Here is a 22766-nt window from a genome sequence, read left to right as displayed (position 1 = left end):
TTCTGATTTTCCAAAGACCAGTTATCTTAAGAATGAACTGAAAATTACTTGTGTTTGTAGTGAAATACTTGTATTTCAGGTTTTCAAGGACAATTTCTTTATGAACTAGTATTTCTTTTTTAAGTTACTCATAATTATGAGCTCACAGTTGAAAACAAAACACTAACAAGTTTTAATGAGGAATAATTAACTATTTTAAAGACATTTCTGAATTTATTGTTAAATTCAACTAACCTGTCACGTGCTTAGAATTGACTTACTCATAGTACATTTGCAAATATGCCCCATAATATAATTTAAAATATATATATAATAAAACAATAGACTAAAAATATAATTTTAAAAAATCTACACTTTCAAAAGTAGAACAAATTAAATACCCTCACGATACTTTTGACATATATATATCTCCCAAGTGCATGTGTACTCAAATCTGAGTTACACATACACTTGGATCTGAATTTGTTAAAGTCAGATTATTTTGCAGGTTTGCCCAGAGGAAATATGTATAATTAAGTGTTGGTTTTATCTCATGGTCTTGTCATATTTTAGAGTTCACAGAATGCTCTGAACTAAATTGTAGTTGCCCTGAATGAAACAATTGAATCCAAATGAGAAGGAAGTTTATCTTCTTAGTGGCATTCTTAACTGTAGTAGAGAAAACACCTTAACTTCTGAGAGAGATTCATAATTTGTACAATGATATTCCATCAGATTTTGTTAACCCATTTATATTTACATCACCTTAGATAATTTAAAAATCCTTATTTTAAAGTTTTGCCAAACGCTAATAGCACATTTGAGTTGCGAAGGTAATATCACTGAAGTGGCAGATATAATTATTGTTTTTTTTTGCATTCAGTGAATATCAGTCATAATTCATTTTTTGTTTGTTTTTACAATCAGTATCTCCAGTGGAATTTTCTTATTTCAGGAAGCCATGTCTAATGGTATTGTAGGGCATCACAATTTTGATTTACATTTAATTTCAACTTTGTACATGTGCTAGTGGCAGCCAATATTAATTCCTTGAAGTTAAAGTAAACCTTTATAATAGTAGTTCCAGCAAATCTTTGTTAATCAAAGACATGCCTCAATTTGAATGCAAGGCAAATCTTAGAATTATAACTAGATTGTTTTGACACATTATTATTTTACTGAATTACCATAGGAAGCATTAGAAGCCTAGTATTATTCACCACTCTAGTCACTAACATTTTATATATAGTTTGTATACAAATGACATTTATATTGTATAGATTGCCATTGGCAAAAGGCCATCAGTTATATGGTAATCCAATTTTTAATATTTATTTTGATTTTAACTAAAAAGATATTGGTAAATGCCTATTTGATCATATCATTCTTCTCCTTAAAAACCTTTCATGGCCTTCCATTACTCTTAAAATCAGGTATAAATCTTTACTGTGTCCTAGGATTACTTGCATTCTGGTCCTTGTGTATTCTTTAAATCTTTTCTTGTGCTACTATTTCCCTTTGTCAATATACTGGAAATTAATTGGTCTTGTTTCAACTCTTTTAAAACTGTCAGGATAGTTCCTGCCTCACTAAAAGCTTTAACCTTTTAACAGATAGAAGGCTGTGTACTGTACAGGTGGAACAAATCTTCCAACTGGTTTATGAAAAAATATATGGTGAAAGCATTTAATTACCTCCTAGAAAAAAGATATTATAGGTATAGGTAGCCAGGAATAGGTTTTTGTTTCAGAATTCTCAGTGTAAGTTTTATTGGTTCTGTTTATGTGATGTTCTTTTTCTTAACCAATCACTGTAACCAAGGTAATGAGATTTGCTGATTAGCTGGGGTTAGGTAACATATTCAAACGTTAAGCAAAAATATCCTTGACCGAGAAAGGTAGAGGTTGTTTTTCAAGGAAAAATCAAGATACCAGTGCCAGAAAAAGTGTGAATTGCTATAGAATGAAACTTCCCACCCCAGCATCTGCAATAGATGAGCTATTATAGATAAACTATTCTCAGTGCCTAGAATACTCTCCCTTAATTTTAATCTGACTGATTCTTGCCTATCTATTTTCAAGCACAGTCTTTTGAACTCTCAGTACTCCCATTTCCCTCTCTACTTTACTAGCATAGCACTTATTAGAGGAGCAAAATAAAACTCCTCCACCCCCAAGGCAGGCAACATAACTCTTCTTTTTTTATTAGTAGCTGGCTCATTAATTAATCCTTATTTATCAGTTGACAAACTTATTACACATAATTACCTACTCTTTTCTCTTTCTTAATATATGTGACTGGACTACTAAGCCAATATATCGCCTGAAAAGTTCTGTCTCTTTCAGGTATCTTTCACTATACAGGTGACTATAAAAGCATGAAATTCCAAGTTAAGTTCAGGAAGTGATAGAAGAACATTCTTAAGTTTCAAGATCTAAGCCACAGTTTTTATCCATGTTTTTTAATTCTCTAAAATTTATTTTATTGAATATTTATATGCATATAACTAACTCCTTTTTTTCTATCAGTCTAATGTTCTAATGTTTCTTTTATACCTCTCTCTAGGGACCCTTGTGGAGAGACAAGGTGTTTGGGCAAGATCTAGATATTCTTATGCTTCTGGACTTGCTAATATCAGAAGCCATCCAAACCAGACTAGATTAAATATTGATGCCAAACATGGACTTGGGCTCATATACACAGTATAGAATTTGGGAGCCAAATTGAAATATGTAAATGATCTTCTTTTCAAAATGGAAATACTTTTCTTTCTTTCAAGAGACAGGAAAGTCTCCCTATAGGATGTTAACCTACAAAAACTGATACCTTTTTTCAAAATTAGATCACATATGGTGTTACAGGGAGAGAAAGAGTAAGTCTCTTGGAAAAGCTGGGGAGGATCACCTTCAAATATTTATATTTTTAAAAAATATATTATTTTAAGTAATAGCTCATTCTTCACATTTCTGCTTTTTCGTATTTTAGGATATAGGATGGGTATATTTATTTGTGGGATATCTGATCTTATTCTAGAAGGACCATTTGAAAGAAGCTCTGTTGCATAATAAAAAAAAAAGTAAAGTAAGTTTCAACTCTTTAAAAAGATGAAGTAGGGGATAGGGAGGAATATTCAGTAGAAAATCACTGCTTCTTACTGAATCTTTTATCGGGTATTGGCTTACAAAGTGCATACACTACGGCAGCACAAAACTAGAACACTATAGGCAAAAACAAAGTTGGGCAAATCAACATATTGATGAGGGACATTCATTTAGGTAATTTTTATTATTTAGAACTTATGTTAAAGAGGTAATATCCACAATAGAAAATTGCAGAAATTTTAAGCATATAACTTAATGAATGATTAAAGTATGTATTTTTTGTAACTACCACTCAAGTCAAGAAATAGGACATTACCTGTACCCCTCCAACTCTCTCCCAAGCACTTGTCTATCTCACTTATTCAAATATACACTCTATCTTGACTTCAGATTCTAAAGATTAATCTTGATTACCTTAAACTTTATTCAAATTGATTCATACAGCATGAATCCTCTTGTGTCACATACTTTTACTCAGCGTATTTTAGTGAGATTCATTTCATACCACTGAGTTTAGTAGTAGTGTACTTATTGTCATCATCATATTCTTCTGTTCTGTGACTGTATGACAAATTATTTATTCTTTCACCATGAATAAACATTTGGGTTGCTTTTGTGTTAGAACAATAACAAGTAATGCCACTATAAAAATTATCATAGATGTCTTTCTTTTTGATTGAGATATAATTCAGACAGTATAAATTTATTTTCAAGTATAAATTTACTGGTTTTTAATGTACTCACAAGATTGTGCAAAATCACTGCTATTTAATTTTGGGACATTTCCATCACCTCACAACAAAACTTCAGGCCAAGGAGCAGTCGCTTCCCAGTCTCGTCTCTCCACAGCCTCTGGCAACCATAATATAGTCTGTGTCTCTAGGGATTTGTATATTCTGGACCTTTCATATGTACATATATATAGTATAAGTAGTATTATATAATATATGATCTTCTGTTTCTGCCTTCTTTCACTTAATGTTTTAAAGTTTCATCCATGTTGGAGCATGTATCAGCACTTAATTTCTCTTTATGACTGTATAATATTCATTTGTGTGAATACACCACATTTTGTTTATTCATATATCACTTGATGGACATTTGGAATATTTCTACTCTGGCTGTAATGAGTAATACTGCTATGAACATTCAAGTACAGGATTTTATATGAATAAACGTGTTCAGTTCTCTCAGTTATATTAATAGACAAAGACAGTTTCTCATTGTCATTATCAATTTTATTCATCTTCTCAAAAAAACCAAGTTTTGGCTTCATTCACTTTTTCTATTGTTTTTCTATTCTTAATTTTGTTTATTTCTGATGTAATCTTTACCATTCCCTTTTTATTTATTTATTTTTTTTTGCTTGCTTTGGGTTAGTGTACTTTTTTATGTGTATTTTCTTAAGATGAGAAGTTAGGATATTGATTTGAAAATTTTCCTCTTTTTTAATATAGATATTCACAGCTATACATGCCCTTCAGCATGGCTTTAGGGTCAACAAATATGTTGGTGTGTTGTGTTTTTGTTTTCATTGATCTTAAACTGCTTTGGTATGTGTTTTGTTTTCATTGAAACCAAAGTATTTTCTAATTTCCCTTTTGATTTCTTCTTTGACTCATTGGTGATTTAGGAGTTTGTTTTTAACTTCTATATATTTGTATGTTTCCCAAATTATTTCCTGATATTAATTTATAATATCATTCCATTGTGGTTGGTGAGCATACTTTGTATTATTTCAATCCTTTTTTAAATTTGTTGAGACTTACTTTATAGCTAACATGTGGCATATTCTGAGGAATGCTTCATGTGTACTTGAGAAGAACTGTGCATTCTGCTGTTACTGGCTGGAGTACTCTATAGATATGTGTTAGGTGTAGTTGGTATATACTGTTGTTCCAGTCATGTATTTCCTTTTTAGTTTTCTGTCTGGTTGAAACACATGGAATAAGCAAGCAAAATATCAGTTAAGATATAGAGTAGGACAAATGGATCCAATTGGTGTATATAGAATCAAGAGAAAACAACTGCAGAACACGTTAGTTTTATGTATAAGTGGAGTATTTTCAACTATATACCCAATAATAAGCCATAAACATAGCCACAATACATTTCAAGAGATGAATATCATACTGAATATTTCTACTGACAATTATGCAATTCAACTAGGGATCAAGAAGAATATATAACTAGAAAATCCTTACAGATTCAGAAATCAAGAGATACACTGAAAGCACAGTGGACATTTAAAATATTTTGAATTGAGGCTGAGTGCAGAGCCTCACGCCTGTAATCCCAGCACATTGGGAGGCCAAGGTGGGCAGATTACCTGAGGTCAGGAGTTAGAGACCAGCCTGGCCAACGTGGAGAAGCCCCATCTCTACTAAAAATATAAAAATCAGCTAGGCATGGTGAGGTGCACCTGTAATTGCAGCTATTGGGGAGGCTGAGGCAAGATAATGGCTTGAACCTGGAAGTCAGAGGTTGCAGTGAGCCGAGATTGCACCACACTTCTCCAGCCTGGGTGACAGAGTGAGACTCTGTCTCCAGATATTCATATGTATATATATATGAATTGAGTATTGTACAATGATTATATAAACTATCCAAACTTATGAGAAGTATTATAGTCATGCGTTATGATTTATTTGTAGTCTTAAAATGTATATATTAGAAAAGAAAATGTTGAAGAAATGAGCTAAGTGTTCATCTCCAGAAATTGGGGAAAGGACAGGAATTAGAATAAAGTAGGAGAAAATTAAGAATAAAAATTAAAGAATTAGAAAAAAGAAAGCCCCAAACCACACAAGAACTGAAGGGTACCTATACAAGTCTGTTAAAAACATGAGAGATTCTAATTCAATCTGTAAGTTGCTTCAGAGTTACCACATTATTCTAACAACAACTAAAAAACTTAACAGACTGAAAAATCAACAACTCTTAGATATGTCAGAGAAGTATGTGTCAGGACAAACCACTATATCCAAAATTAGAGAGGCAGATAGACAGATAAAGAGAATCACAGTTTAGCAGAACAGAGGCTCACAAGCAGAAACCTGTATGGTAACCAGTACTCAAGTAGGAAAATATAAACTGTAACTGTATTGCTGATGGCTTAATGCAGATAAGCCTGAGAGATCAAAACTGCAGGCAGACAAAGTCCTTGGGGGTTCCCACACTTTCGTGAGTTTTACTTTCAGGAGCTTTCCCAGGAGCAGTCCCAGTTTCTCACAGTGAAAAACAGAGTAAAATTATTATATGGTTCTTACTAGGTAAGGGGAAGACAGTATTTTGTTATACTTAATAAGGCCTACCCTCAAGAGAAACTATTTTCCCAGAGCCTAACCTAGGGGGTTTTGTTAGACCTTGACCAAATCAGGGGAAAGTAAATACACAATTCCAGTCAACTCTAGTTATTCCATATGAAGGAAGGGTTTGAAAAATGAAAACAAAACCAACAAAAAGAAAAATGAAAGCATTTATGAAGTTCATAGTGCAAGAGCACAGACTCACTAAAAGACAGAAATCTAATCATAAGACTACAGGATGCTTCCCTTCCACCCACATCTTACCACTTACATTACTAAAGGCCTAGGTACCACAGTTCTTTTTACCATGTGTGTGTAGAAAGAATACACACACACACACGTTATATGTGTGAATGTATATACACATGGTAAAAGAAACTGTATATATATACACACATATACACCATTTATACCATGTATATATGTACGTACATGTATGTATACCATGTATATATGTATGTATACATATATACCATATATACCATGTATATGTGTGTATGTGTGTATACACACATCTGCCTGTCAACAAAAGATATATACCTGCTTGTCAACAAAGCTGTGAAATATACCAAAAGGCAAAATACAATTTGAAGAGATAGAGCAAGCATCACAACCAGACTCAAATATGACAACAATGTTGGTATTATCAAATCATGACTTTAAACAACTTTAGTGAATGTGTTAAGGGTTCTAATGGAAAAAGTAGACAATATGCAAGAATAGATGGACAATGTATGCAGAGAAATGAGAATTCTAAGAAATCATCAAAAAGAAATTCAAGAGATCGAAAACACTGTAACAGAAATGAAGAATGCCTTTGATGGGCTCATTATTAGTAGATTGGATAACGCTGAGGAGAAAAACCCTAAGCTTGAGAATCTGTTAACAAAACTTACAAAATGAAAAACACAGTGAAGAAAAAACCAAAAAAAAAAATCCAAGAACTATTGGACTACAGAAGGTGTAACCTATGAATAATGAAAATATTAAGTGAAGAAGAAAGAGAGAATGAAACAAAAGAAATACCTGAAACAATAATGACTAAGAATTTTTCAAAATTAACATCAGACAACAGATTCTGGAAGCTCTGAGAGCACTGAGCAGGATAATTGAAAGCAATACAAAACTATGCCTGGAAGTATCGTATTCAAACTGCAGAAAAATAAAGACAAAGAAAAAGTTTTGAGAAAAGTCAGAAGAAAATGACATCTTATCTATAGATGAGTAACTGAGTTCTTAGTAACCATGCAAGCAAGAAGTAGAGTGAAGATTTAAAGTGTTGAGAGAAAACAAAATAAAACCAACAAACAACAACTTCTCCATCTTAGAATTTGTATTCTGCAAGATTATTCCTCAAAAGTGAAGGAGAAATGAAAACTTCCTCAAACCAAAAAAAATTGAGAGAATTTGTTGCCAGTACACCTTCCTTGCAAGAGATGTTAGAAGTTCTGCAGAGAGAAGGGAAATGTTATAAGTCAATAATTAACATCTACATAAAGAATGGGAGAGCATGGTGAAGAAATAATTGAAGGTAAAATAAAAATATAATTTATCTTCCCTTTAATTGATCTACCAAATAAAAGTTCATCCAAAGTAATTATAAAAACAATGCATCTGATTATGTATGATAATGAACTGGGCATTATGGATATTACCCACTTCATGGGATACACTTGCCCTTGTATTACACCAGAAGTGGTAGTGTTGTTGTTTTTTTAATTAGTGGACATGGATTAGTTGGAAAGTATATGGTAATCTCTAGAGCAACCACACACACACACACACACACCCGCACACACACACATGAAAAATTAAAGAAGTATAATGGATATGCTAAGAAAGAGAGAAAATAGAACTATGTAAAATGTTCGGTTAAAATTATAAAAGTTAGAAAAAGTCTGGAAGACATAAAAAAGGAGGGAAAACATAAGCACTAAATAAAAAATAAAAACATCATCTATATTAATGCAACTAAATAAAAATTACTTTAAACATCAGTGGTCTACAGACACCAATTAAATGACAGAAATCAAATTATATCAAAAAACAATATATCTTGTATACAAGAAACTCACTTTGAATATAAAGTCACAGGTAAATTAAAAGTAAAGGAATGAAGCAAGTAAAGAGATGAAATCTGCTAGCACTAATAAAAAGAGAGGGAGTATCTACATTAACATCAGACAAAGCAGACTTCAAAGTAATTTATCAGGGAAAAAAGAAGGGCATTACATAATAATAAAGGAGTCAATTCTCCAAAAATACATATTGATTCTTAACGTGTATGTGCCTGAAAACAGAGTGTCATTTACATTAGGTATATCTCCTAATGCTATCCCTCCTCCCTCCCCCCACCTCACGACAGGCCCTGGTGTCTGATGTTCCCCACCCTGTGTCCAAGTGTTCTCATTGCTCAATTCCCACTTATGAGTGAGAACATGTGGTGTTTGGCTTTCTGTCCTTGTGATACTTTGCTTAGAATGATGGTTTCCAGCTTCATCCATGTCCCTACAAAGGACATGAACTCATCCTTTTTTATGGCTGAATAGTATTCCATGGTGTATATGTGCCAAATTTTCTTAATCCAGTCTATCATTGATGGACATTTAGGTTGGTTCCAAGTCTTTGCTATTGTGAATAGTGCCAAAATAACCATACGTGTGTCTGTGTTTTTATAGCAGCTGGATTTATCATCCTTTGGTTATATGTCCCGTAATGGGATGGCTGGGTCAAATGGTATTTCTAGTTCTAGATCCTTGAGGAATTGCCACACTGTCTTCCACAATGGTTGAAGTAGTTTACAGTCCCACCGACAGTGTAAAAGCATTCCTATTTCTCCACATCCTCTCCAGCACCTGTTGTTTCCTGACTGTTTAATGATTGCCATTTTAACTGGTGTGAGATGGTATCTCATTGTGGTTTTGATTTGCATTTCTCTGATGGCCAGTGATGATGAACATTTTTTCATGAGTCTGTTGGCTGCATAAATGTCTTCTTTTGAGAAGTTTCTGTTCATATCCTTTGCCCACTTTTTGATGGGGTTGTTTGACTTTTTCATGTAAATTTGTTAAAGTTCTTTGTAGATTCTGGATATTAGCCCTTTGTCAGATGGGAAGATTGCAAAAATTTTCTCCCATTTTGTAGGTTGCCTGTTCACTCTGATGGTAGTTTCTTTTGCTGTGCAGAAGCTCTTTAGTTTAATTAGATCCCATTTGTCAATTTTGGCTTTTGTTGCCATTGCTTTTGGTGTTTTAGTCATGAAGTCCTTGCCCATGCCTATGTCCTGAATGGTATTTCATAGGTTTTCTTCTAGGGTTTTTATGGTTTTAGGTCTAACATTTAAGTCTTTAATCCATTTTGAATTAATTTTTGTGTAAGATGTAAGGAAGGGATCCAGTTTCAGCTTTCTACATATGGCTAGCCAGTTTTCCCAGCACCATTTATTAAATAGGGAATCTTTTCCCCATTTCTTGTTTTTGTCAGGTTTGTCAAAGATCAGATGGTTGTGGATGTGTGTGGTATTATTTCCAGGGACTCTATTCTGTTCCATTGGTCTATATCTCTGTTTTGGTACCAGTACCATGCTGTTTTGGTTACTGTAGCCTTGTAGTATAGTTTGAAGTCAGGTAGCAGCATGATGCCTCCAGCTTTGTTCTTTTGGCTTAGGATTGTCTTGGCAATATGGGCTCTTTTTTGGTTCCATATGAACTTTAAAGTAGCTTTTTCCATTTCTGTGAAGAAAGTCATTGGTAGCTTGATGGGGATGGCATTGAATCTGTAAATTACCTTGGACAGTATGGCCATTTTCACAATATTGATTCTTTTTATCCATGAGCATGGAATGTTCTTCCATTTGTTTGTGTCCTCTTTTATTTCTTTGAGCAGTGGTTTGTATTTCTCCTTGAAGAGGTCCTTCACCTCCCTTGTAAGTTGGATTCCTAGGTATTTTATTGTCTTTGTAGTAATTGTGAATGGGAGTTCACTCATGATTTGGCCCTCTGTTTGTTTGTTATTGGTGTATAGGAATGCTTGTGATTTTTGCACATTGGTTTTGTATTCTGAGACTTTGCTGAAGTTGCTTATCAGCTTAAGGAGATTTTGGGTTGAGACGATGGGGTTTTCTGAAGATACAATCATGTCATCTCCAAACAGGGACAATTTGACTTCCTCTTTTCCTAACTGAATACCCTTTATTTCCTTCTCCTGCCTAATTGCCCTGGCCAGAACTTCCAACACTATGTTGAATAGGAGTGGTGAGAGAGGGCATCTCTGTCTTGTGCCTGTTTTCAAAGGGAATGCTTCCAGTTTTTGCCCCTTCAGTATGATATTGGCTGTGGGTTTATCATAAATAGCTCTTATTATTTTGAGATATGTCCTATCAATACCTAGTTTATTGAGAGTTTTTAGCATGAAGGCTGTTGAATTTTGTCAAAGGCCTTTTCTGCATCTATTGAGATAATCATGTGGTTTTTGTCTTTGGTTCTGTTTATATGATGGATTACGTTTATTGATTTCCCTGTGTTGAACCAGCCTTGCATGCCAGGGATGAAGCCAAGTTGATTGTGGTGGATAAGCTTTTTGATGTGCTGCTGGATCCGGTTTGCCAGTATTTTATTGAGGATTTTTGCATCGATGTTCATCAGGGATATTGGTCTAAAATTCTCTTTTTTTTGTTGTGGAGAGTGGCATGACTATTTAGATACCACACCAAAGACACAATTCGTGCAAAGTAATAGATAAGCTGAAATATATTGAAAAATTCTGCTTGACAAAATATGTTGTCAAGAGAATGAGAAGACAAGTTACACAATGAGAAAGACACCTGATAAAGTATTATTATCCAGAATATAGAAAGAACTATTAAAACTCAACAATAAGCAAGTGAATTACCTGTTTTAAAAAATAGGCAGAAGACATCTCAATAAAGGAGATATACAGATGGTGAATAAGCATATGAACAGCTGTAAGTAGAGACTCACAAATAAAAATAACAGTGCAGTATCATTACAAACTTATTAGAACAGCCAAAATCCAAAACACTGAGAACATCAAATTCCGAAAGGGATGTATAACAATAGGAACTCTCATTCCTTACTTCTGAGGATGCAAAATGGTACAGCCATTTTGTAAGAGAGTTTTGTAGTTTATTCCATAACTAAACATATTTCTACCATATTATTCAGAAATCACAATCCTTGGTATCTACCCAAAGGAGTGAAAAGTTATGTCCACACCAAGGTGCCCTTCAGTAGGTGAATGGAGAAATACACTGTGGTACTGTGGTGATACATGCACACAGTGAAATATTCAGCACTAAAACAAAATGAGCTGTCAAGCCATGAAAAGATATGGAGGAATCTTAAATGAATATTATGAAGTGAAAGAAGCCAATCTGAAATGGCTATGTACAGTATAATTCCAACTATATGACATTCTGGAAAAGGTAAAAGTGTGGAGATAATAAAATCAGTGGTTGCCAGTGGTGGTGGGGAGGAAGCCCAGTCTGTTGCTTGTCTTTCTGTGATCTCTAAAATCATATTTTACATTTAGATATACAATCCACTTGGAATTTTTTTTGTTATGATGAAATGTCAGAGTGGTGTGTCTTACTTTTTCTATTTAGACATTCAGCAGATTCAGTACTGTTTATTGAAAAGTTTAGCCTTTTCCTGCAGTATCCCAAAATGATATAGTGCCATAAATCAGATCCCCCTATTTGTTCTATGTTTGGGTCAGTCTCTGGTTTCTGTTCCATTAGTCTGGTTAACCAGTCTATCCTCTGCCAGTGTCATATGATCTTTATTACTTGATAAGATGTCTTCATTTCAGATAGTGGGAATCTTCCATCTTTTTCTTCTTACTTAAGATTGTCTTGATTATTCTTGGCCCTATGAATATCCATAGATATGATGAAATCAACTTGTTAAGTTCTACAATCGCACACAATCAACTTCTTAAGTTCTACACACACACACACACACACGCACACACACAATCTTGTAGGGATTTTATTGCAATCATGGCTTTTTTGATACATTTAAGGAGAATTAAGATCCTTAAAATATAGCCTTCTAATCAATGAAAATAAATATCAATTTATTGGTCTTCTTCTTTTTCAACAATATTTTATAGATTTTGTGTAGAATTCTTGCATATCTTTATTAGTTTTATTCTTAGATGCATGATATTTCTAAGTTTCTATAAAACACTTAATACTAATTCCTGTTTTTAACAAATATATGGAAACACATTTACTTCTAACTTTTATTTTAAGTTTTGGTGTACATTTGCAGGTAACTTCCAGGTGTGCATGTATAGGTACATATATAGGTAAATTTTGTGTCTCAGGGGTTTGGTGTTCAGATTATTTTGTCACCCAGGTAATAAGCATGGTACCTTATTGGTAGTTTTTTTTTTTTACCCTCTTCCTCCTCCCACCCTCCACCTTCAAGTAGGCCCCCGTGTCTGTTGTTCCCTTCTTTGTGTCCATATGTACTCAAAGTTTATTTCCCACTTATAAGTGAGAATGTACGATATCCAGTTTTCTGTTTATGCTTTACTTCACTTAGGATAATGGCCTCCAGCTCCATCTATGTTGCAACAGAGGACATGATCTCATTCTTTTTTATGGCTGCATAGTATTCCATTGTGTATATGTACCATATTTTCTTTTATCCACTCTACCATTGATGATCATTTGGGTGGATTCCATGTCTTTGCTATCATGAATAGTGCTGCAGTGAACATTTGCATGCTATTGTCTTTGTGTTAGAATAATTTATATTCATTTGGGTATATACCCAATAATGGGATTGCTGGGTTGAATGGTAATTCTGTTTTAGGTTCTTTGAGGAATTCCCGTACTGCTTTCCACATAGCTGAACTAATTTACATTCCCACAAGCAGTGTATAAGTGTTCCCTTTTCTCCACAGCCTCACAAACATCTGTTATTTTGTGACTTTTTAATAATACTCATTTTCACTGGTATAAGATGCTTTCTCATTGTGGTTTTGATTTGAATTTCCCTAAAGATTAGTGATGTTGAGCATTTTCCTATACGCTTGTTGGCCATGTGTGTGTCTTTTTGTGAACAGTGTCTCTTTATGTCCTTTGCCCATCTTTTAATGGGGTTGTTTAGTTTTTGCTTGTAAATTTGTTTACATTATTTATAGATTCTGGATATTAGACCTCTGTTGGATCAGTAGTTTGCAAATATTTTCTCCTATTCTGTGGGTTGTCTTGTCTGTTATTCTGTTGATAGTTTCTTTTCCTGTGCAAAAACTCTTTAGTTTAATTACATCCCATTTGTCAATTTTTGTTTTTGTTGCAATTGTTTTTGGTGTGTTGATAATGAAATTTTTGCTAGGTCCTATGTCCAGAATGGTACTTCCTAGGTTATTTTCCAGGGTTTTTATAGTTTTGGGCTTTACGTATAAGTCCTTAATCCATCTTGAGTTGATTTTTGTATATGATGTAAGGAAAGGGTCCAGTTTCAATCTTCTGCATATGACTAGCCAGTTATCCCAGCACCATTTATATAATAGAGAGTCCCTTCCCTCTTGCTTAATTTTGTTGATTTTGTTGAAGATCAGATGGTTGTAGGTGTGTGGTATTATTTCTGGGCTCTCTATTATGTTCCACTGGTCTATGTGTCTGTTTTTGTACCAGTATCATGCTGTTTTGGTTACTATAGCCTTGTAGTATAGTTTGAAGTTGGGCAATCTGATGCTTTCAGCTTCTTTTTACTTAGGCTTTTATTAAGGCTCTTTTATAGTTTAATATGAATTTTTAGATAGTTTTTTTGTTTTTGTTTTTTTAGTTCTATGAAGAATGTCTTTGGTAGTTTGATATGTATAGCACTGAATATGCAAATTGCTTTGGGAGTTTTTTAATTTTTTTTTTTTTTTTTTTTTTACCTTCTGTGAAGAATGTCTTTAGTAGTTTGATGTGTATAGCATTGAATATGTCAATTGCTTTGGGCATTTTAACAATATTGATACTTCCTGTCTATGAGCATGGAATGTTTTTCCATTTGTTTGTGTTATCTGTGTTTTATTTAAGTAGCATCTTGTAATTCTCGTTGTAGAGATATTTTACCTTGCTGGTTAGCTGTATTCCTAGGTATTTTATTCTTTTTGTGGCAATTGTGAATGGAATTTTGTTCCTGATTTGGCTCTCAGCTTGGATGTTTCTGTTGTATATGAATGCTACTGATTTTTATATATTGATTTTGTATCCTGAAACTTTGCTGAAGTAGTTTATCATATCTAGGAGCTTTGGGGCAGAGACTATGGTGTTTTCTATGTATAGAAACATATTGTATGAATTACAGGGATAGTTTGTCTTTTTCTCTTCCTATTTGGATGCCTTTTGTTTCTTAGTCTTGCCTGATTACTTTGGCTAAGATACCTAGCACTATGTTGAGTAGGAGTGGTGAGAAAGGGCAACCTTGTTTTGTTCCAGTTTTCAAGGGGAATGCATCCAACTTTTGCCATTCCGTATGATGTTAGTAATGGGTTTATCATAGATGGCTCTTACTGTTTTGAGGTATGTCCCTTTAATGCCTAGTCTGTTGGGGGTATTTAACATAAAGGGATATTAAATTTTATTGAAAACCTTTTCTACATCTGTTGAGATGGTTATGTGGTTTTTGCTTTTAGTTCTGTTTATGTGATGAAGTACATTTATTGATTTGCAGATGTTGAACCAACTTTGCATCACTAGGATAAAGCCTAACTGATCCTTGTGGATTAACTTTTTGAATTGCTACTAAATTTGGTTTGCTTGTGTTTTATTGAGGATTTTTGCACTTATGTTCATCAGGAATATTGAACTTCTGTTATTTTGTTATGTCTCTGCTAAGTTTTGTATCAGAATGATGCTGACCTCATAGAGTTAGGGAGGATTCTCACCTCCTCAATTTTTTGGAATAGTTTCAGTAGGAATGTTACCACCTCTCCTTTATTTATCTGGTAGAATTGGGCTATGGATTATTCTGGCCCTGAACTTTTTCTGGTTGGTAGGCATTTTATTACTGATCCTATTCTGGAACTTATTATTGATCTGTTCAAGGATTCAATATCTTACCGGTTCAAACTTGGGAGGTTGTATGTTTCCAGGAATTTATCCATTTTCTCTAAATTTTCTAGCTTGTATATGCAGAGGATTTTATAATAATCTCTGAGGGTTTTTTGTGTTTCTGTGAGGTCAACTGTACATCCTCTTTGTCTTTTCTGCTTGTATTTATTTGGATCATCTCTCTTTTTCTCCTTTATTAGTCTAGCTAGAGGTCTATCTATCATTAATATTTTGAAAGAATCAGCTCCTAGATTCACTGATCTCTTGTATGATTTTTTGCATCTCAGTTTCCTCTGATCAGCTCTAACTTTGGTTGTTTCTTGTCTTCTGCTAGTCTTGGAGTTGGTTTGCTGTTGTTTCTCTAATTGTGATATTAGGTTGTCAATTTGAGATCTTTCTAACTTTTTAATGTTGGTGTTTAGTGCTATAAACTTCCCTCTTAAAACTCCTTTGGCTTTGTACTAGAGATTCTGGTGTGTTGTATTTTTTTTTCTGATTAGTTTCAAATAATTCTTTGAATTCTGCCTTTATTTCATTATTTACCCAAAAGTCATTCAAAAGCCAAGTTTTTAAGTTTACATATTATTGTATTGAGTGATTTTCTTAGCATTGATTTCTATTTTATTGCACTGTGGTATGAGATCCTGGTTGGTATGATTTTGTTTTTTATGAATTTGCTGAGGATTGTTTTATGCCCAATTCTGTGGACAATTTTACAGTATGTGCCATGTGGCAATGATAATAGTGTATATTCTGTTTTTGGATGAAGAGTCCTGTTGATGTCTATTAGAACCATTTTGTCTGGTGTGGAGTTCAGGTCACAAATACCTTTGTTAGTTTTCTGCCTTGATGATCTGTCTAATACTGTCAATAATGTCTTAAAGTATCCCACAGTTATTGTGTGGTTATCTAAGTATCTTAATAGGTCTTCGTAACTTGTGTTATGAATCTGGGTGCTCCTGTGTTAGGTGTGTATATGTGCAGGATAGTTAGGTCCTCTTGTTGAATCAAGGCCTTTACCATTAGGTAATGCATTTTTTTTGTCTTTTTTGATTTTTGTTGATTTAAAGTATCTTTAAACCAATTAGAATAGCAGCCCCTGCCTCTTTATGTTTTGCATTCACTTGCTAGATTTTTTCTATCCCTTTACTTTGAGCCTATAGGTGTCATTGCGTGTGAGATGGTGCTACTGAAGGCAGCATGCTGTTTGGTTTTCCATTTTTTATCCAACTTGCCACTCTTTGCCTTTCAATTGTGGCATTTAGCTCATTTACATTCAAGGTTACCATTGATATGTGTGAATTTGATTCTGTCATCATGTTGTTAGCTGGATATTATGCAGACTTCTTTGTGTGGCTGTTTTATAGTGTCACTGGTCTATGTACTTAAGTGTGTTTTTGCAGTGGGCAGTAATGGTCTTTCTTTTCCATATTTAGCACTCCCTTCAGGATCTCTTGTAAGGCAGATCTGCTGGCAATGAATTCCCTTAGCATTTACTTATCTGAAAAGGATCTTATTTCTCCTTTACTTGGCTGGATATGAAATTCTTGGTTGAAATTTTTTTTTCTTTTAAGAATGCTGAATATTGGCCCCCAGTTTTATCTGGCTCATAGAGTTTCTGTTGACAGGTCTGCTGTTTGCCTGATGGGAATTCCTTCGTATGTGACCTGCCCCTTCTTTCTAGTGCTCTTTAACATTTTTTCTTTCATTTTGACCTTTGAAAATCTAATGACTATGTGACTTGAGGATTGTCTTCTTATTTAGTATTTTGAGGGATTCTCTGTATTTCCTCAACATTTGAATATTGGCCTCTCTAGTGAGGTTGGGAAAATTTTCATGGACAGTATCCTGAAATATGTGTTTTAAGTTGCTTAGTTCTCTTCCTCTCTCTCAGGGATGCCAGTGAGTCATAAATTTGGTGTTTTTACATAATCCCATTTTTTTCTCAGATGTTTTATTCAGTCTTTATTGTTTTTTCTTCATTTTTGTCTTCCTGAGTTATTTCAAAGGATCAGTTTTCAAGCCCTGAAATTCTTTTCTCAACTCAGTTGATACTGCTGTTAATACTTGCGACTGCTTTATAAAATTTTTCTAGTGTATTTTTCAGCTCTTTCAGAACTGTTTAGTGCTTTCTTATAATGACCATTTGATTTTTCAACTCCTGTATTGTTTTATTGTAATCCTTAGATTTCTTGGTTTGGGTTTCAACTATCCCCTGTATGTTGATGATTTTCATTCCTGTTCTTATTCTGAATTCTATTTCTGACATTTTAGCCATTTCAGCTTGGTTAAGAACCATTGCTGGTGAACGAGTGCAATCATTTGGAGGTAGAAAAACACTCTGGCTTTTTGAGTTGCCAGAGTTGTTGTGCTGGGTTTTTTCTCATTTGTGTGGGCTGATGTTTGTTCAGTCTTGAAGTTACTGTCCTTGTGGGGAATTTTTTTTTTTTTTTTTTTTTTGCTTTTTTCTTCTTTAATACCCTTGAGGGGTTAATTATGGTATATGGCGTGTTTGGTTTACTCACTTCAATTCTAGTTCATTCCTGGTCTTGGAGGAACCTCCTCCAATAACTCTCCATGCCCACATTTCTTATGTGGGTTGTTCTGCTTCGTGAGATCTCACAGGCAGGGGCCTGAGTTAGCAAACAAGCTATATCCTTGTGAGGTCAGCCCTAATCTGCTATATGTATGCCTCCTGGGGAAATACAAGGTTGTGCCTGCCCTCAGACAGAAGTAGGCAGAAGTAGGACCACTGGGCTGGAAGCTCTAGCAGGCATGGCTTTCCTGGCTACCAGAAATAGGGATGGGTGGGGATGCCTGCCCTTCTGTATAGGCCTTTCCTGAGACACAGGAAACTGTACCTTCTAGCTGAGTTTACACAGAATCAGGGTTGCTAGGCTGGAAATTCTAGCAAGTGTTTCCTGCTTGGCTATTAATAGTGGGGGAGGGTGGGGTCATGAGCCCTGCACTCTGGGTGTTTCCTGGGACAACAGGAGGCTGCATTCATCAGCTGAGTTCCTGCAGAACCAGGAGCACCATGCTAGAGGCTGTGGCAGGCCTGCCTACCTGGTTACCACTGGTAGGGCCAGGTGGTGTCATGTGTTCTGACATCTGGATGTTTCCTAGTGGACAATATAAAGATGTGCTTACCAGATGAGTTCACATAGAAGTGGAACTGCTGGGCTAGAAGCTCTAGCAAGCATTCCCTGCCTGGTTACCAGTAGTGAGGGCCGATGTGGTCACCAACTCTGTTGTCTGGGTGTTTTCTGAGACAACAGGAAGATGTGCCCTCCAACTGAGTTCACACAGAAGTGGGACTGCTGGGTTGGGCACGGTGGCTCATGCCTGTAATCCCAGCACTTTTGGAGGCCGAGGTGGGCGGATCATAGGTTCAAGAGATCAAGACCATCCTGGCCAATATGGTGAAACCCCGTCTCTACTAAAAACACAAAAATTAGCTGGGCATGGTGGCATGCACCTGTAGTCCTAGCTAGTTGGGAGGCCAAAGCAGGAGAATTGCTTGAACCCAGGAGGTGGAGGCTGCAGTGAGCCGAGATCCTGCCACTGCACTCCAGCCTGGTGACAGCTAGACTACGTCTAAAAAAAAAAAAAAAAAAAGAAAAAAGGGATGGCTGGGATAGAAGCTCTAGCAGGGGTTGTCCATGTAGTTACCAGTGGTGGGGGTGTGGCAGGAGTGGGCAGGCAAGTTTGGGCCTAAGCAGGACCACTGGGCTGGAAGCTGCCACCAAGCCCTATCCGGAAAGGGCGGTGCAACAATCTCACTGCTCCAAGTCACCACAACTGGTGCCTCTATTGGGGTTGTGGCACCAGTATAGGTCTGCTGCAGGGCTCAAGGCTTGTAAAGTTTCCTTGGACTTGTGAGTTGCCCCTGCAAAACATCCAGGTGGCTCTTTGCCTCAGTTTAGAAGTGCAGTGGGGGTATGGGGGCGCCAGGGGGATTCTCTTATTCCCAGTCTTACACAGGTCCCTGTGGAGAGCATGAATCACCCTGGGCACCCTTACTTACCCTTTCCCATGTCAGAGAGGTTCTCCTGGCTCCGTGTTGAGCCCAAACATGCTAGCACCCAGCTTTTCTCCTCTCTGTTCTGTGTCCCTCTGCTGCCTTGATGGATCCCGACGTGGTTTTTCAGATGATCGGCCTGTTGGGTTAGTGTTCACTAGCCTTTTTGTTTCCTCTCCATGAGAGATGCACACATGTGCTGCTTCTAGTCTGCCATCTTGGCCTCACCCTAAATCTGATTATTTTTAAGTGTTTCTACATTTGTTATTATTATTGTTATTATCATTATTATTATTTGAAGAGGCAGGGTCTCACTGTTTTGCCGAGGCTTGTCTCCAACTCCTGCGCTCAAGCAATCCTCTCAGAGGGCTGGGATTACAGGGATGAGCCACCACACCTGGCCCTACATTTACTTTAACACAACAACCAATTATCCAACATCTTTATCTTTTGAGCAGGTAGACATAATTTATTTCTATAAATGATATAAATCATAATATAGCTTATAATCATTTATTAATATAACTTGAGTTTTCTATTAATTATATCATGAATAAAAATTTAATACATTCACAGTTTCTAATATGGTGACATTTAACATGTGTTTAAGAGAATAATTAACTTTAATGTTAAAGAAATAGTTTATGCAAGATGTTATTTTCTTTCTGATTTACCTCTTCAAACTGTGACCATGAGATTAGCTGAAGATTGTAGGTCACCATTCATTATGTATAGTTTCTTTCCAAAATAGTAGCAGAAATTTATCCTTAGCTTAAACATCTTTATTAAAGCTTTATATTCTTTTCAGGAATCTGAATTTGCTTGGAAAGAGTCTGCAGTTAAGACAAGACTATTTTACATTTGCAGTTTTCCATTCAATTCTTTTTCTTCTATTTGTTATATGCTCTTGCAGGTATTTTCAATTGCCTATTATTCTGCAGCCTAGGATTAGTCTCCTCTTTTCAAATTGTTTAAGGAAATCCATTTTATTAATTGCTTCTTTTAAAACTGTCAGATCAGACCAGGCACAGTGACTCACGCCTATAATCCCAGCACTTTGGGAAGCCAAGGCGGGTGAATCACATGAGGCCAGGAATTCAAGAGAAGCCTGGGCAACATGGCAAAACCCCATCTCTACTAAAAAAACAAAAATTAGCCAGACGTGGTGGCACATGCCTGTAATCCCAGCTACTCAGGAGGCTGAGGCAGGAGAATCGCTTGAACTCAGGAGGCGGAAGTTGCAGTGAGCCGAGATTGTGCCACTGCAATTCAGCCTGGGCGACAGAGCAAGACCCTGTCTCAAATAAATAAATAAATAAATAAATGAATAAATAAATAAATAAATAAATTAATTAATTAATTAAATTATTAAAAAAGGTCAGATCATTTGGGTGGCATCATAATAAAACAAACCAAAACAATAACAGCTTAAATCTACAGAGGCTGACATAGCACACATGTAATTCACATTTTAATTATTTATTCTTATTTCTGTAGACATCTCACAACTCTTCAAACAAATTTGATTTCATGCTTTTCAGATTTCATACTTTTTATATCTGTTAAGATACTCAAAGCTACTTTTCGTGGGTACTTATATTTTGTCCTTAAAAGGACATGGATATGCGTGGAATTATAAAAACTATCACTGTCATGTTTCACTATGTTCTGAAGATCTGATCTTACCTCTTGCTCCCTCAATTCTGTTCTGAATGAAGGTATAGGTAGTTCCCTATATATGTGATGTGGCCAAGCATTAAACACATGGCCATAAAATAATAAATAGGATTGCATTCTTACAATGAAACCATACTTAAAGGACAGACGTAGGAAACATGAAAAATTTACCCTACTATTTCAAAACCAGCTAAAGATTTAGAGAAAATGAGAGAAATTATAAAAACAACATCAATCAAATTTAGAAAAATCTGGAAATAAAATTAGACAAGGTGACATAAAAAATTTCTGGTCATCTTAGAAATAAATGAACTCTAAAAGGAAAAAATATATAGAAATGAAGTTTAAACAAAAAGGAAAACAGTAATGAATACTTACGTAGATAATGCCAAAAGGGAAAAACCGCAGACACATATAAACATATATACACACATGCATGCACACAAATACAAACATAAATACATATACAGTCATATGCCACATAATTATGTTTTGATCAGTGTTATATCACATATACAATGGTGGTCCCATAAGATCCTAATAAAGCTGAAAAATTACTATCACCTAGTGTCATTGTAGCAGTCATAACATGGTTATAGTGGTCATAGCACAAGGCTTACTCATCTGTCTTTGGTGATGCTGATGTAAACACACCTACTGTCCTGGAAGTGGTGTAAAAGTATAGCACATACAATTATGTACAGTATCTAATACTTGATAATAAATATGTTACTGGTTTATGAACTTACTATACTATTTATTATTCATTTGGGATATACTTCTACTTACTATTTTTTTTAAAAGGTAACTGTAAAAACAGCCTAGTGCAATTCCTTCAGGAGTTATTTCAGAAGTAGACATTGTGATAGGAGATGATAGCTCCATACATTTGATAAGATATGAGATGAGATATGGAAGTGGAACATGTTGATGTTAATGATACTGACCACGTGTAGGCCTAGGAAAATGTGTGTTGATGTCATAGATTTTAACAAAAAAAAATTAAATAGTAAAAGAAAAATAAAATGTTTTTAAAAAGAAAGAAGCTTATTGAATAAGGATATAAAGAAAGAAAATATTTTTGTACAGCTGTACTAAATATTCTGTACAATGTATTTGTGTTTTAAGCTGTTATTACAAAAGAGCACAAAAGTTAACAAATTTAAAAGTTTAAAAGTAAAAAAGTTACAGTACCATCAGGTTAAATTTTATAAGAACATTTTATTTTTAATTACTATGGATATACAATCATTATCAATATTTATGGGGTACATGTGATATTATGATACAAGCATAAAATGTGTAATGTTCAAATCAGGGTAATTGGCTTATGCATCAGTCACCTCAAGCACTTATCATTTCTTTGTGTTACATACATTCCAATTTCACTCTTTTAGTTTTTTTGAAATGTACAATAAATTGTTAACTATAGTTGTCTTATTTTGCTACAAAACACTGGATCATATTTCTTCTATCTAACTGTATTTTTGTACCCATTTACCATCCACTCTTCATCCTCCCTGCCAACTACCATTCCCAGCCTCTGGTAACCATCATTCTATTTTCTATCTCCATGAGTTCAGTATTTTTTATTTCCCACA

The 22766-nt window shown here is 34.9% G+C and overlaps 1 protein-coding gene across 2 annotated transcripts in view; it reads left to right on the top strand.

Annotated features, from left to right (window-relative positions):
- The window catches only part of PABPC4L (poly(A) binding protein cytoplasmic 4 like), a 148104-nt gene that overhangs the window by 5579 nt on the left and 119759 nt on the right, over nucleotides 1-22766 (top strand). The window lies entirely within an intron of this gene.

This window comes from Gorilla gorilla, chromosome 3 (genome assembly GCF_029281585.2).
Source record: "Gorilla gorilla gorilla isolate KB3781 chromosome 3, NHGRI_mGorGor1-v2.1_pri, whole genome shotgun sequence".
Classification (NCBI taxonomy): domain Eukaryota; kingdom Metazoa; phylum Chordata; class Mammalia; order Primates; family Hominidae; genus Gorilla; species Gorilla gorilla.
The sequence above is the reverse complement of the archived record's forward strand: the minus strand, read 5'-3'. Positions and strand labels throughout refer to the sequence as shown.